Source organism: Saimiri boliviensis, chromosome 1 (assembly GCF_048565385.1).
Source record: "Saimiri boliviensis isolate mSaiBol1 chromosome 1, mSaiBol1.pri, whole genome shotgun sequence".
Classification (NCBI taxonomy): domain Eukaryota; kingdom Metazoa; phylum Chordata; class Mammalia; order Primates; family Cebidae; genus Saimiri; species Saimiri boliviensis.
Genome location: NC_133449.1, coordinates 127,913,963 through 127,931,716, shown reverse-complemented (window position 1 = coordinate 127,931,716; position 17,754 = coordinate 127,913,963). Strand labels below are relative to the sequence as shown.

Genomic DNA, 17,754 nt, shown 5'->3' with positions numbered 1-17,754 from the left:
TTCTCTTTGGTTCTACAGGTAAGGATGGACTACTGGGAAGACTCACATGTATAGAATATAATTTTGGAATTCTGGGCAGAAAGTAAATTATTTATATTCAAATATATCCTGACAGCAGAGAAAAACACACAGAGGCTTTTGATAATGTGGATAGGTCTGTTAGATTGTGCCTTCAAAAAATCCCAGAAGGAAATTTAAAATCTCATGACGTTCCCCAGCAGACCATGTGTAAATCCACATGACGGCAGAGTTACTTTTAAAACAAAAAAAGTGAAATTGTACAACAATGTGAATATATTTACCAATATAGATTAACACTTAAAAATTGCAAGAAGTTAAATATTTTTAAATTAAATTATAAAAAAGTGAAAATGGTCATTTCTAGGAGCAAGGGGTATCCCAACTTTTGCATCAAAAGCAAAGCTTTTGTAGTAACACATTTCTTACAAGTTTCAGCGAAGCCTTGCCCAATGCAGATTCCTGATGAAATACTGCCTTGCCAGGGCTTCCAAGCTTTGATGGGGAAGGAGCAGAAACCTTCCCAGAGGTGTGTCTAGAACAATACAAATGTGAATACAGACAACTCATACGGAAATGCCCAGGGAGCAAAGGCACCAGATGTACCTTGGGAATGGAGAGTTGGTGGAATCAGATGTGTTTTTCAGGATCTCTGTCACAGCAAAACAGCAAAAAAGGTGTTTCTCTGATGGGCATGAGGTGTAGGATAAATATATTAACAAAGAGAGTAGATGAGGTAAAGAGAGGAGGGAGAATTATTTAATTCACTTCCTAGAGCAGTCCGGGATTATAAGTCTCTGGACCACCATCCTCCAAGTAAATCCCAAGCCTTGGGAAAGTAAGGGAAAAGAGCCCCTTAGTTAGACATGAGCTCCCCTTTGGAGGTTGGGGGCTGGCAATGGGTGTAAGCAAATGTCTGACGTTGGCCGTCTAGCATTAGAATATCCTCTGCACCTTGAATAGCCCCATGCAGTCTCTCCTTTGGAAGATTGTGACTCTAATGTGCCAAGAGGACCACGTGAGAGCAGTAGTCCCAAATGTTGTAGAGTTTGTGATGTTTCTGCCCTAGTTCTTACAGGTCCAGAGATCATAGTAGAGCATCGTTCAGATGGAGTCAGCCTCTCTTGTAGGGTTTTCTGAAGACTCTCTTGTAGGGTTTTCATTGACATCCTTCTCACCCCCCATCTTCATACTCTCCAGCCCAGCCAGAGTGAAATATGCAGCGCAGGCAGTCAGGAAGGGTAGGCTGAGACTCTTGGGCATGGGCAGGAGCTGCTGCCCACAGACAGAATGTCTTCCTCATCAGGGACACATCAGCTCTGTTCTTAAGGCCTTTCAACTGATTGAGCCAGGCCCACTCAGATTATCTAGAATAGTTCCCTTATTTATAGTCAACTGACCATGGACCTCGATCCCATCTACGAGATATCTTCACAATACCTAGATTAGTGTTTTCTTGAATAACTGCTACAGCTTAGCTAAATTGACACATAATGTTTTTCCTGATGACTACCACAATTTCCCTGATGACTAATGATGAAGAGTCACTCTTCACATACTTAAGGCCAGTCATAGATTCTCTTTTAAAATCTTGGCCATTAAAAAAATCAATTGGTTGTTTGCTTTTTTACTACTAAGTTGTAAGAGTTATTTTAAATCCTAGAAACCAGTCCCTTATCAAATAATATGTATTACAAATATTTTCTCCCCATCTGTGGTTTGCTTATTTCCTTGTTAGTGTCTTTTTTTGAGTAGAAGTTTTGAACTTTAATGGAGACAAACATCAATTTTTTCATTTATGCTTAGTGATTTTTGTAACATGACAAAGAAACATTAGCCTACCTCCACGGTCACAAAGATTTCATCCTAAGTTTTAGATATTTTGTAGTTTCAGCTTTTACATTTATGTCTATGATTGAAGCTATTTTCAGTAAATTTTTATTTATGGTGTGATTTATTGTTTATGGTCATTTTTCCCATATGGATATCCAGTTTTTCTAGTTATCATTTGTTGAAAAGACATTCTTTCCACCATCAGATTCCTTGGGAATTTTGTTGAAAATCAAATGACCATATATGTGTGGATCCGTTTTTGAACTATTTTTCATTCAGTTGAGCTATATGGCATCCTTTCACCAAAACCACACCTTTTGGTTTAATGTAGTTTTAAAGTAGGCCTTGGGATGAGGTAGGTTAAACCCTCCCAACTTTGTGATGTTTTATTAATAATGCTTTGGAAATTTTAGTTCCTTTATATTTCTACATATATTTTAGAATAAGATTCTTAGTTTCTGTCAACAAACCTGCTGGAACTATGTGTGGAATATCATTGACTTTATAGAGATTTGGGGGAGAATTGACATCTTAATAATGTTGCTTTTTCCCCCAATCTGTGAACATGATTTAATCTACTTCTTTTGATCTTCTTCAATTTCTCTGAGAAATGTTTTATAGTTTTCAAGGTAGAGGTTGTTACTGCTTTGGCTACATTTATTACTAAATACTTTGTGGTTTTTGACACTATTACCCAAGGCCCTATCTGAACAATGGGTAACAGCTGCTGGGTGAAATTTCATGGGGTATGCAAAGCACACAGGACATAAATGGCTGTACATATGCTTGTTTGGGCATTTTAAAAATAACTGGATGTGCAAAAATTTATGTTTGGTGCTGACAGATTTGAGCTAACAGGTCTCATACAGAAACCAGCAACCCAGATACCAACACACAGAGATTGTCTTTGACTCATTTCTATAACCATGACCTTGATCAATTTGAAGAAGTTCTTTTCCTGTTTTTTTGAAAGTTTGCATTGTGAATGGATCTTGAATTATGTCAAATAGATTTTTCTGCACCTATTCAGAAAAGCTCTTCAACTGGAATTAATTGAATTACATTGAGTTTTAATTGTTAAAATGGTCTCTTATTTATTGTATCAATTTAACTTGGCCATGAGGTAGCTTCTGTTTCAAGCATTACTGGCTTTTATTTGCTTATATACTAATTTGCTTTCATTGTACTCTTTGTTGAGATTTGAGTTGAGCTGGACTCATAAAGCAAGTTGAGAAGTGTTACCTTCTCCCTTATCTTCTTTACTTTTTTTTTTTTTTTTTTTTTAATATCTTTTGTTTGTTTGTTTTAGAGACAGGGTCTTGCTCTGGAGTGCAGGCCGGAGTGCAGGGGCATGATTTTGGCTCACTGCAGCCTCAACCTCCCTGGATCAAGTGATCCTCCTACCTTAGCTTCCCAAGTAGCTGGGATGACATACATGTGCCACCACTCCTGGCTAATTTTTGTATTTTTAGTAGAGACAGGTTTTGCCATGTTGCCCAGGCTGGTCTCAAACTCCTGGATTCAAGCAATCTGCCTGCCTCGGCCTCCCGAAGTGCTGGGATTACAGGCGATAGCCAGTGAATCTGGCCTACTTTTTTTTTTTTTTTTCAAGTGACTTAAAACAACCCAAATTTATTCTCTTGCATTTCTGGAGGTCAGAATCCTAAAATCATGGTGTTGGCAGCCTTATTCTAGGAGCTTTAGGTTGAAAATCTATTTATTTATCTTTTCTAGCTTCTAGAGGCTGTCTGCATTGCTTAACTTCTGGCCTTTACCCATATTCCTCCCCCATTTTCTGAAAGAGTTTGTGTAATATTATCGTTTCTTATTTATTTATTTATTTATTTTCTTGAGACAGGGTCTCACTCTGTTGCCAAGGCTGGAGTGCAGTGGCATGATCTTGGCTCACTGCAGCCTCAACCTCCTGGGTTCAAGTAATTCTTCCACCCCAGCCTCCTGAGTAACTGGGACCACAGGTGCATGTCTGGCTAATTATTTTATTGTTTGTAGAGATGGGGTCTTGCTATGTTGCCCAGGCTGGCCTCGAACATCTGAGTTCAAGCAATCCTTCTGCCTCAGCTTCCCAAAGTGCTGGTGTTACAAGTGTAAGCCACCATATCTACCCAGCCTATAATTTCATCTTCAAATATTTGATAAAATTCACCAGTTAACCATCTGGGCCTGGAGGTAAAAAGGGTTTTGATAACAAATGAACTTTCTTTAATAGATACAAGGTAATTTATACTTTCTGTTTCATTTTATGTCAGTTTTGGTTATATTTTTCAAGGTTAACTTTATCTTCATTTTTGAATTTTCAGGAAATATCTGGCCTATAATATTATATTATTATGATTTGAAGGTCTGTAGGCATTCTAGTAGTGATAACCTCTTTGTATTTCTGTTTTCTTCTTTTTCTTGCTGATTAGAGGTTTATCTATATTGTTGATTTATTTCAAATAACTAATTTTTGCATTTGTCATTTTACCTTGTGAGTTCTTCTTTGTTCCATGGATTTTTAGGAATACATGTCTCATTTCCAAATATTTTGAGATTTTCACAGATATCTTATTGTTATGTGCTTTTCATTTAATTTCATTGTGGGCCAAGTACATACTTTGTATGACTGCAATTCTTTCAAATTTATTGGAACTTGGTTTATGGTCAAGCACGTGGGCTGTCTTGGTGAAAGTGACAAGCATACTTGAAAATAAATATATTATCTAGGATTTGGGGTACAGGTCAAGATGGTTGAGATCATCTTTACTGGTTTTTGATTTTGGTCTACTTGTTCTAGAAGTGTTGAGAGAAAGAAGTTAAAATCTGCAAAATGCAAAATATATCATTGCAAAAGCCTTCCACCCATGTATATCCCTTCACCACTCCACCTGTTTCTATTTGTGTCATAGTTGCCACGTGTATTATATCTATATGTATTTTAAGGAAATAAAGAGAAAAATATTGTTAAATATTCACCTGGATAATTATTATTTCAGAACCTGTTCATTCCATCCTTAAGATCTGATTTTCTGTTTTCTATCAATTCCCATCAGCCTGAAGAATTTCCTTTAACATTTCTTATAGTGCAATTCTTCTGATTATAAATTCTGGTTTACTTTTGTCTGCAAATGTCTTCATTTTACTTTCATTTTTGAGGATATTTTCACTTGATGTGGAATTTTGGGTTGAGACGTTTTATTTTCTTTCAACGTTTTAATGATGTTGTCCCACTGTAGGGTCTTTGCCTCTATAGGTGCTGATGAGAAGTCAGGGGTTTCTAATTAGTATTCCCCTTTATGTGATGTGTCGTTTATTATTCTGGCAGCTTTCAAGATTTTTTTCTCCATATTTGTTTTTCAACATTGTGACTATAGAGGACTTCCTTACAGTTGCAACAAGAAAGACATCGTAGACTTCTTTGCAGGACTGAATACAGTTGCCATTACTTTTGTGATGGACTACAGAGGGAGACAAAAAACAGGGGAAGCCTATGTGCAATTTGAAGAACCAGAAATGGCCAACCAAGCCCTGTTGAAACACAGGGAAGAAATTGGTAATCGATACATCGAGATATTTCCAAGCAGAAGGAATGAAGGTCGAACACATGTTTGTTCTCATAAGGGAAAGAAAATGGCATCTTCTCCTACTGCTAAGTATATAACTGAGCCAGAAATGGTCTTTGAAGAACATGAAGTAAATGAGGATATTCGATCCATGGCAGCTTTTGAAAGTGAGAAAGAAATAGAATTGCCTCAAGAGATGCCAGAAAAGCTTCCAGAGGCTGTTGATTTTGGAACTACGCCTTGTCTGTATTTTGTCCACATGAGAGGATTACCTTTCCAAGCCAATGCCCAAGACATTATAAACTTTTTCGCTCCACTGAAGCCTGTTAGAATCACCATGGAATACAGCTCCAGTAGGAAGGCCACTGGAGAAGCTGAGGTGCACTTTGAGATCCACGAGGATGCTGTTGCTGTGATGCTCAAGGATTGGTCCCACGTTCATCATAGGTATATTGAATTGTTCCTGAGTTCTTGTCCAAAAGGAAAATTAGACTTCAGGGGCTCCAGATAATAAGAATGAAGTAAGAAGCATTTCATTTGCACATCTTTCTTGGACATGGGATATACACTTCCAGTTTATTAGCAGCAACTGCTAGGGAATTGATTTTGGTGTTTTGGGTTAATTGCTTCTAAGAAAAATTTCATAATGGACTGCTTAGAAGAAGAAATGAAAGATCCAGTTTGGGATTATGAAATAAACCACAAATTAAAACTTGTTTAAACTGTCCAGGATCTGATTTAAAAATATGATCTTTATTTCATATGATTAAACAGTTTGTTTTCATAGATGATATGTTATCCATTGTAAAAACTACATATTTTTATTCAGCAGTATTCCTTAAACTCTTTCATTTAAAAAATAATTTTTTTTTTTTTTTTGCCTGTGAATTGAGTGCTCTGATGTAAAACTTCTCATGGAACGAAACAGTGATTTATTTTAACCAAACATTCACCAAAGCAAAGAAAGTTTTCAGACCTTTGAACTGGTATGGTTTGGCAGAATATTTTTAAATTTTGCTGTATTTGATTACTTAGATAGGAATTTAAAAAAAATCAAAACAAAAAATAAATAACACACTTTAGCGAGTGTAAATGACAATTTGGCAGTTTTATGTCTTTAGAAATGTTTTACCTTTCTAAGCCTTGTGCTAAAGGTGTTTAATGTTGGTGTCTATCTACTTAAGGGACATTCTAGTCTTTACTTAAAAGTTGTCTGAACTGTCCCTCCCTGGCTTTTTTTGGTTTGGGGTAAACTTAAGGGTGTTTGTTAGTCTCAAAACTGTGAAGTGACATGTCAGAACAGTCCAGACTAGTGAGAAAATTAATGGCTTCACTTGAATTTAAACCAGTCTAGATAGGAAACAATCAGTCTCTTCACTTGCTTTTACAATGGAGTAGCACATCCCATATTTTAGAACAAGTAGGGGTGCCTTGATTAAATAAAAATAACATTTAATGTATAATTGTGTGAAGGGTTTATGGATAAAGCTGTACTTCTGTCCCAGTGTGGCAGTACATTCTGCTTTAATATTAAACAGCTTGTTATTTAAGTATTAGACGAAATGGCTGGCTTCAAAATGTAGTCATTAATAAACTAACTTTATGTGCACCTGTGTAGGAGAATCAAAATCCTGTGTACTTACTTTGCCTTGTTCCTGTTCTCAGGGTGACGACTACCACCAGGAGATGCAATTCTAGTTCTTAAAATTAAATTTGCCCAGATTTCTGAGAGGTGATATCTGGAAGAGAGACTATGTCTTCTCTTATTTAATACATAACCATCTTTGATTACCAGCTAAGATGCAAAATCACTGTACTGTAAGTAGTCAATAAATGAAGATTTGTTGCAGGCTGAAGATTACCTAAGAGTATTTATTATTGGAGTGTGTGAGTCACTGAATATACTATTACCTCAAGTCCTGGTATATTAATATAAGAAATGGTTAATTAAAAAAATACATTCCTTGGAAGACTTGCTATTTTTGTTTTAGCAGACAATTAACTTTGTTGAAATTATATTGAAAATGCTGCCTCTTGGGTGGCAGTTAAAATTTCAGTTTAGCTCTTTTATCCTTAATTGATCTGTTTGCCATCTGTCTGTGCATATATGGTTAAGATATCAGAGGACAGGCATGGTGGCTCACACCTCTAATCCCAGCATTCTGGGAGACCGAGGTGGGTGGATCACTTGAGGTCAGGAGTTTGAGATTAGCCTGGCCGACAGGACAAAACCCCATCTCTACTAAAGATACAAAAATTAGCTGAGTATGGTGGTACATTCCTGTAATCCCAGTTACTTGGGAAGCTGAGACAGGAGAATGGCTTGAACTTAGGAGGCGGAGATTGCAGTGAGCTGAGTGGACTCCATTGGACACCATTGGACTCCAACCTGAGTGACAGAGCAAGACTTAGATCTTTCCTTGGTGGTATTCTCTGTATACTCTAAGAGCTGTAGTTTTCCCAAACTCTGTTTTCTGGTTTTTCAAGCCGGAAAGATTGTATATCTCAGAGTTTAAGCCTTCACATGTGAAACTTACCATGTCTTGCCTTAGCCCATCCTTAAGCTACAATATATGATAACAGGGCACTCACCGTATCAGAATCTGCCTGCTTTTGTGCCTCTTTTGAGTCTCTAGGTAGTTATACCTATCTGTTAGAGGGTCTGTGTTAAGAGTTTGCTTGCACGTACTGGAAGTGGAACTCTTCTCACCTTCATTTTGAAGGCTAGTTTTACCGCACATACAATTCTTTGCTGATACGTTCTTAAATTCATTTCTTTTTGCACTGTGCCGTTCTAGTGTCCTCCAATATCTATAGTTTTTATTGAAAAGCCGTCTGTAATCATGTTGGTCTTCCTCTGAATGTAACATATTGTGTGTGTGTGTGTTTTTCTGGTTTCAATATTTCCTTGTTGGCAGTTTAACTATGATGTGTGTGGGAGTAGTTTCTTTGTGTTTATCAAGTTTTCAGGTTCCTTAGGCTTCTTGAATCTATTAACATTTTCTACCACATTTTGGAAGTTTTTAGTTATTTTGTCTCCAGTGATTTTTTTCCCTCTTTTTCTATCTCCTCCTCTTCTAGGACTTCAATTGCACGTATTTTGAAATCTTGAAATTATTCCATGGGTCTCTGAGGTTTTGTTAACTTTTCTTCAATATTCTTTCCTTTTTTTGTTGTTTTTTGGATTGAATAAATTTTATCAATCTATACTCAAATTCAGCAATGATTCTGTCCTTTCCATTTTGCTGCTCAGTCTATTTAGTGTACTTTACGTTGTACTGTTCAGCTCTGGAATTTTTCTCTTGCATTTTAATACCTTCATTTCTGTACTGAGATGATCCATTTCTTCACTGACACTCTATTTTATTCTTTGTATATATTTATAGTAGCTACTTTGATGTCTGCTATACAACATCTGGAATAAATCAAAATTTTTATCGAATGTCTTTTATCATAATAATAGAATACATTTTCCCATTTCTTTGCATGTTTACTAAATTTTGGTTCAAAATTGGATGGCAGGAAATATAGTGATTCTGGGTTCTGTGTGTTCTTACGGTTTTTTTTCGTGTGTGTGTGTGTGTGTGTGTGCGCACATGCACGCATGTGTGCATGTGGTTTCTTTTTTGTACACTTAATTTTTTACTTTCAATTCTAGTAGGCAGTCAACTTGCCTGGACTCAAACTGCAAACTTTTTTCTCTTGTAATAGGAAGTAGTTAACTTCAGCTTTGAGGGCTCACTCTTTCAGTGGTTCCCTTGCTTAAATTTCCAACCATTCTTCCAGCCTTGAGTTCTGTCTCCTGGTACTGTAAGCCCATAAGGCATTAGATTACTGCTGTCCAAGCTACACATGACCTGGAAATGTATTTCAGTTAAAAAGCAGCAAACACATAGAACTTTCTCTATGCAGCTCTGTTTCTGAAAAGTAGATTCCTCTCTGGTCCCTGCCTAATTTTTTTACAGTGTTCTCTGGGTTCTCCCTTGTACATGCATAATTTAGTGTCTAGCTAGGAAATAGGGCAAAGTTCATACTTAGGTTTTATGATTCACTCTTACTGTAGTTTCTTGCTGATGAGTATTTTTCTTTAAACTTTCACTTTTTTTCCAGCCATGAACTTTTATTTCTGTCACCTTGAGCCAGTTAGGCTGTAATTTTTTGTTGCCTTGACCCTGAAAGTTGGGGGGTGCACTCAGGCCAGAATGTCACAAACTCACAATTCTTTTCTTCTCCAGTTGCAGTTTTAAAGGATAAACTCTCCAGTAGTTTCTCTCTGGTCTTGGACATTTTAAATAGTTGATAACTTAAAGAAAATTTATCCAGGTCTGTATCAGTCTGTTCTCATGCTGCTCATAAGGACGTACCAGAGACTGGGTAATTTAGAAAGGAAAAAGGTTTAATAGAGTCACAGTTCCACATGGCTGTGGAGGCCTCACAAATATGGTAGAAGGCAAGAGAGGAACAAAGGTGTGACTTACATGAAGCAGGCAAGAGAGCATGTGCAAGGGAACTACCCTTTATAAAACCATTAGATCTCATAAGACTTATTTCCTATCAAGAGAACAGCATGGAAAAGACCTGCCCCCATGATTCAATTACCTCCCCATATGTTGCGGGGTCCCTCCCACAACACATGGCAATTATGGGAGCTACAATTCAACATGAGATTTGGGTGGGGACACAGCCAAACTATATCATTCCACCCCAGCCCCTCCCAAATCTCACGTCCTCACATATCAAAACCAATCACGTTTTCCCAACGGTCCCTGAAAGTCTTCATTTCAGCATTAACTCAGAAGCCCACAGTCCAAAGCCTCATCTGACACAAAGCAAGTCATTTCCACCTTTGAGCCTGTATAATCAAAAGCAAGTTGTTAATACACTCATTCCAAATGGGAAAAATTGGCCAAAATGAAGGCAATGGGGGAATGCAATTTTTTTTTAATGTAATTACTTTACTGATTTCTTACAATCAAATACTGCTAACTAGCATCACTCCCACTCTTGCATCATTAAAAACAAAGGGTATTTCCTCCTTGGTATTTTCAAATGATGCATTATACAATAATCAAAGTTAGAACTTAAAATGCACCCTGATTAATTATGTAAACTGGTAATTTGTTTAAAAAAGCATAATAATTTGGTTTCTTTCTTCGTAAAATGGAAATTTAAATATTTCTCCTGAAAGTCTTGAGGTTACCATTATTAGGAGTGCAAAGTGTGGCACATATAGTTTTATCTAGAAAGGTGTGTATCTTACACACCTTATTTAAACAAACAAAATGTGCATTAACAAAATGCACACAGTCAATGCATGATAGAAAGCTTGTTTCAAATAGAAGGCAGCCCCTCGGGCCACCATGTTATTTAGGTTTTGCATTATCATTTATGGCATTATAGATTAATTATGCATAACATACTTTTAAACATTTTAACCTGAACGTAAGAAAAATAATTGTTGCTTGAAAAAAATTATTCCAGGGAGCCATTTGGTTTGTATCAGGAGAAAGTGAACCCTCCATGAGTTTAGTGTCTGCCAAGTTGGAATCATTAGCACAAGTCAGTGAATCAGATACGAGACACATTTCAGTGACTGTTTCCCAAGTCCTGGCAATGCCTCTTCTCTCACTGTCAGCCAGATGACGAAGCATTTCCGGGATGACCCTTCTATGTGTTTTTTCCCTTTTCATTTTTTTTTTTTGCTGGATTAACTATTACTGTATTATTTCCTCTTCTCCCCTCCTCTTCTGTGGCCTTCCATTTCAATTATTCATAAATCCTTTCAGAATATCCTCAGAGAGCTCCATAAGGGGAAGTTCTGGAGATGGGAAATCCAAGGAGGAAGATTGGGGATTGGAATGTCCTTGGCCTTCCTGGTATTTGCTGCAAACTTCTGCCAGGTTGAGGAGGCTGTAGCAGTTTCTGAATGTGGTGGCAAGCTCCATAACTCTGACGTTTCTACAAAATCAGCATCTACATCCAGCTCCTTTTCTATTGGACCTTTTAGAAGTCTGGCCATTTCAGCGTTTAGTTGTTTATTTTGTTTCCTTAATCTTTCATTCTCAGCCACAAGGAATTCCACATGCCTCTTCAAATCTGCAATTTTGGTTGCCTGTCCTCTATAATTGCTTTATCATCTTTTGGAGCTTTGCTTCCAATACGTGGCTCCACTGGCTCACTCTTTTGCTGAAGTAAATACAGTAGTTTGTCTGGATCCCTGTCAAAGATCCCCTGAATCTCACACAGGCATTTCTCTGTGGAAGGGCTGTACTTCTGAGAAAGGGAGCTCTGGCCCTCTGCATCCTCTGCAGAGGGTTTGCAAGATGCCTGAAGATAGGCAGCTACATTCTTGTCTGTGTTCTGCTGGGCTTTCAATCTTTCTTCACGCTGGTCCCCTTTCCATCTCTCTTGGATGAGGAGGAGCTGTTTCATGTGGCTATCCCTTTGCAATTCCAGTGAAAGATGAGCCTGCTCAGATTGTGTCAGCTTCATGGCTTCAGAAAGATATGCGGAAGCCTTTTTGTGACAAGAAATAGCCTCTTTGTATCTGCCTGCAACTCATAAATGGTCTGCTGGTCTGCTCTGTTGAAGAGCCAGGTTGAGGGGTCCTTCCATTACTTCCATAGACCCTAGGGCAAGCGGTGGCCTTAGGAAGGGAAGCGGTGGTGCCAGGGAACATGGAGGGGACTTCCAGGAAGCGCAACACAGCCAGGGACACTGTGGCCCCTCTCTGTGCCCCAAGACCCAGTGGTGGGCACAGAGGGAGCAGCAACCTCACCACTTCCTCCTGCGCTGAGTCGTGGGCCCACCCCCCGTGCCGCCCCCATGGCCACGCACAGCGCCATGACTGGCAGCAAAATCCTAAAGCTCTGAAATGATGTCTTTTGACTCCATGTCTCTGGAGGACTGGGGCCATCTTCTCACAGCTCCACTAGGCCATGCCCAAGTAGGGACTCTGTGTGGGGGATTTGATCCCACATTTTCCTTCTGCACTGCCTTAGGTGAGGTTCCCCATAAGGCCCCCACCCCTGAAGCAAACTTCTGCCTGGACATCCAGGTATTTTCAAACGTCCTCTGAAATATAGGCAGAGGTTCCCAAACCTCAATTCTTGACTTCCATGTACCCACAGGCCCAACACCACGTGTAAGCTGTAAAGACATGGTGCTTGCATCCTCTGAAGGAACAGCCAGAGCTGTACATTGGCCTCATGGCTGGAGCTGAAACAGCTGGGATGCAGAGTACCATATTTGAAGGCTGCATAGAGAATGGGGGTCCTGGGCCCAGCCTACAAAACCATTTTTTGCCTCCTAGCTTCTAGGCCTGTGATGGGAGGGGCTGCCATGAAGTTCTCTGACATGCCCTGGAGACATTTTTCCCATTGTCTTGGTGATTAGCATTTGGTTCCCCATTACTTATGCATATTTCTGCAGCTGACTGGAATTTCTCCCCCCAAAATGGGGTTTTCTTTTCTACTGCATTGTCAGGCTGCAAATTTTCCAAATTTCTATGCTCTGTCACATCTTGAGTGCCTTGCTGCTTAGAAATTTCTTCTGCCACATATCATAAATCCCAATTTCAAAGTTCCACAGATCTTTAGAGCAGGGCCAAATGCTGCCAGTCTCTTTGCCTAGCAAAGGCAAACTTTACTCCAGTTCCTAACAAGTTTCTTATCTCCTTCTGAGACCACCATAGCCTGGGCTTTATTGTCCATATCACTATCAGTATTTTGGTCAAAGCCATTCAACAAAGTCTCTAGGAAGTTCCAAACTTTCCCACATTCTCCTGTCTTCTTCTGAGTTCTCCAAACTGTTCCAATTTCTGCCTGTTATCCAGTTCCAAAGTCACTTCCACATTTTCAGGTATCTTTACAGCAGCACCCCACTCCTTGTACCAATTTACTGTATTAGTCTGTTCTCATAAAGACAGATGCTAATAAAGATATAGCTGAGACTGAGTAATTCAGAAAGAAAAGAGGTTTAATGGACTTACAGTTCCATTGTATTAGGGAGGCCTCACAATCATGGTGGAAGGCAAGGAAGGCGCAAAGCCATGACTTACTTGGTGGCAGGCAAGAGAGTGTGTGCAGGGGAACTCTCCTTTATGAAACCATCAGATCTCATGAGACTTATAGATTATCACAAGAATAGCATGGGAAACACCTGCCCCCATAATTCAAATACCTTCCACTGGGACCCTCCCTTGACATGTGGGAATTATGGGAGCTACAATTCAAGATGAGATGTGAGTGGGGACAGAGCCAAACCATATCAGGGTCTTAAAATTGTTACCTGTAAAAGGATTTGCATAACTATTTCATATTGGCACATTATTGGCAGTTCTCTTAAGTGTAGTGCAGTGTGTGTGTGTGTGTGTGTGTGTGTGTGTGTGTATGAGACAGAGTCTCACTCTGTCACCCAGGCTGGCATGCAGTGGCCTGGATCTAGGCTCACTGCAACCTCTGCTTCCTGGGTTCAAGCCATTTACATGCCTCAACCTCCTGAGTAGCTAGGATTACAGGCATGCACCACCATGCCTGACTAATTTTTGTATTTTTAGTAGAGATAGTGTTTTGCCATGTTGTCCAGACTGGTCTTGAACTCCTAGCTTCATTTTATCCACCCACCTCAGACTCCTAAAGTGCTGGGATTATAAGTGTGAGCCACTGCACCTGGCCTAAGTCTAGTTTTAATTTGTATTTCTTTTATCATGAGTGAAGTTAAACATCTTTTCATATTTTTAGGTCTATTCTTACATTTATATAAATAATGCATTGTCTTTTACCTATTTTTTTTTTAACCAGGTCTTTGGTCAACTTTTTCCCTTAAATTTTAAAGAGTTCTTTGTATTTTGCAGACACTAGCCCTTTGTGTGCTATTTAGAGCAAATACTTACTCTCCATTTGTCATTTGTCTTTTGACTTTGTTTATGGTGTCTTTGGAAATACATTTTTAAAAAATAATTTTTTTTCTAGTTAAGGTTAGCAACACTTTATTACACCTGGATTTTGAATTATAGTTGGAAAACCTTTCTCTACATCAAGTTATAGAGGAATTCACTCAGGTTTTCTTCTAGTACCTGTCTGCTTTCAATTTTTTTTACATTTAGGACTTTTATCCATTTGGAATTTATTCTTCTATGTGGTATTGTTGGAATTCACTCGGGGTGGCTGTCAAAATATTAAGGAAATATTAGGGAAAGTTAGAAGATTATAGTCTTAAACATTTTGGAAGGCTGCAAGGTTTTAATGGAATAGGCTGAAGGTAGCCTGTTCATTCCATTTGAATTTTAAGTCATAGGGTAAAAGATAGGGACAATAAAGCTTCCCCAGTTTGGTCTGTTTACCCCACATCCTTTTGTCTCTACGCTGTTTGCTAATGTAAACTTTGTGCTAGATAGCCCTCTCTGGGGGTGCTCAAAGGGGAATTACCCATTAGTGGTGTTTACTCTGTGCCCCAGAACCCAAAGCTTTTAGCATTCATAAAATCACTCTTTTAACCATGTTAATTATCCACAAGCATATTGACTTAGAACCTGTGTTATTGAACCTATACTGAATAAATGTGAGGAGGTACAGGGAGTTATGGTCAGTTAACTGCATTCACCCTCTGAAAGCATTGATGACATCCATAGTCCACTCAGATCACTGTACTAGATGTGAGAGTATATTCATTCATCTGTCATTGAGTCAGCAGCTGCAGGACAGAGCTCCGCAGGTGGTGATTGATGTCTCATGATGTGAGGCATGGATTCTTATTGTTTTTCCAATGCGTATCCATTGTCTTAGCACTTGTAGCACTTGTTGTTAAAGTTTCAGTGATTTGAGATGCCACCTTTATAATATACAACATTTCCAAATCTGGTCAGCCCTCTGTATCCTCAGGTTCTGCATCTGTGGATTCAACCAACAGTGGATTGAAAATTACAGTATTCATGGCATGTGGAACCTATAAATATAGAGGGCTGACCTTTTGTTTTTATGGGTTCCACAGGACCGACTGCAGGGTTTGAGGATCCTCAGATTTTGGTGTCCAAGGGGTTCCTGGAACCAATCCCCTGAATACTGAAGGACAATTGCAGATAGATATATAGACAGACAGACAGATAGATGATAGATAGATTAATATATGTCTTTTTTGGACAATATTTTATTCCATCAATCCATTTTCCTTTCCTTGTAGTAGCACCACACTACTATATTTTTAACTTTTAAGTTCAGGGGTACATGTGCAGATTTGTTACATAAATAAATGTGTGTCTTTCTACCTAGATATTAAGCTTAGTATCCATTAGTTATTTTTTTCTGCTTCTCTCTCTCGTCTTACCCTCCCACCCTCTGATAGGCTCTAATGTGTGTTGTTCCCCTAGCCATGTGTCTATGTGTTCTCATCATTTAGCTCCCACTTACAAGTGAGAACATATACGGTATATGGTTTTCTGTTCCTATCTTAGTTTGCTAAGGACAATGGCCTCCAACTCCATCTATGTCCCTGCAAAGAACATGATCTCATTCCTTTTTATGAGTGCATAGTATTCCATGGTGTATATGCACCACATTTTCTTTATCCAGTCTATCATTGATAGGCATTTGGGTTAATTCCATGTCTTTGCTATTTTGAATAGCACTGAAATAAACATACACATACATGTGTCTTTATAATAGAAAAATTTATATTTCTTTGGGTATAAAGCCAGTAATGGGATTGCTGGGTTGAATGGTATTTCTGTCTTTAGGTCTTTGAGGAATTGCCACGCTGTTTTCCACAACAGTTGAATTAAGTTACACTCCCACCAACAGTGTAAAAGCATTCCTTTTTTTCCACAACTTCTTCAACATATGTTAGTTTTTTTATTTACTTTTAGTAATAGCCATTCTCACTGGTGTGAGATGGAATCTCATTGGTGCCACACTATTTTAAGCATAGAGATATCATAGTGTTTAATATGCTAACATAAGTTCCTCCTCATCGCTTTGTTTTTTAGTATATTCTTAGAGATTCACATGTTTCTTTTTCCATACGACCTTTGTTGACAAAAAGAGTTAAACTCTGTAAAATACCTGTAGAGATTTATTCTGAGCTGATCACAGCCCGTGACACAGCCCTAAGGAGATTCTGAGAACATGTGCCCAAAGTCACCAGGGTTCAGCTTGGTTTTAGACATTTTAGGGAGACATGGGACATCAGTTAAATATCTTTAAGATATACAATGGTTTGGTCCAGAAAGGCAGGAGGCCATTCAAAGAGGGGGCTTTGAGGTTATAGGTAGATTTAAAAAATTTCTGATTGGCAATTGATTAAAAGAGTTATTATCAAGGGAAAGGAATGTCTGAGTTACAATAAGAGGTTGTTGAGACCAAAGTTTAATCATGCTGATGAAGCCTCCTGGTAGCAGGCTTTAGAGAGAATAGACTGTAAATATTTCTTATCAGGCTTAAGGTCTGTGTTGATGTGAATGCTGGAGGGTATAATGAGGCATGTCCATCCTACTTCCCCTCAGGGCATGAACCCGTCTTTTAGGTTAAAGTTTAGAGTGCCCTGGCCTAGAGGGAAGGCCATTCAGATGGTTGGGGGACTTAGACTTTTATTTTTGGTTTACCACTTTAAAACAAAGTTTTCAAGCCTCATAAAATATTTGCTGTTGTTTTTACTTGGATTGTGTTATAGCAATACATGAACTCAGGCAGAACTATCAGCTTCATCATGTTCAGTCATCCAATCTAAAACAAGGGATGTTCCAGTTTACTTTTGTGTCTTTTAGGAGTGTTTCAAAGTTTTTCATGTATTGGTTTTGTGTATTTCTTGTTAAGTTTATTCTATACGGTCCATGCTCATTATTTACAAATTCCATGTTTGTGAATTCACTTACCTGCTTATGTTAGTCCATTCTCACATTGCCATAAAGAAATACTGGAAATGATTGGGTAATTTATAAAGAAAGGAATTTAATTAGCTCATGGTTCTGCAGGCTGTACAGGAAGCAGAGCATTATCTGCTTCTGGGGAGGCCTCGAGAAGCTTCCAGTTTCTTGGAAGTTTATGGCAGAAGGTGAAGGAGGAGCCAGGACTGACACGGCCAGAGCAGGAGAAATAGAGGGGAGGGGAGATGCTACATACTTTTAGATCTCATGAGCACTCAGTTTCTACACAGTATCAAGGGAGGGATAGTGCTAAATCATTCATGAGGACTTCATCTCCGTGATCCAACCACCCTCCAACCAGGCCTCTCCTCAAATATTGGGGATTACAATTTTATTTATTTTTTGAGACAGTCTCACTCTGCTGCCCACACTGGAGTACAGTGGCATAATCGTGGCTCACTGCAACAACCTCTACCTTACGGGTTC

The 17,754-nt window shown here is 38.7% G+C and overlaps 2 pseudogenes; one reads left to right on the top strand and one right to left on the bottom strand.

The window, feature by feature from the left end:
• The first annotated feature begins 371 nt into the window (after positions 1-371).
• Positions 372-6,082, top strand: LOC101050839 (G-rich sequence factor 1 pseudogene; annotated as a pseudogene).
• A 5,064-nt stretch (positions 6,083-11,146) lies between these two features.
• Positions 11,147-12,090, bottom strand: LOC101037553 (nuclear receptor-binding factor 2-like; annotated as a pseudogene).
• Between the last annotated feature and the right edge of the window lie 5,664 nt (positions 12,091-17,754).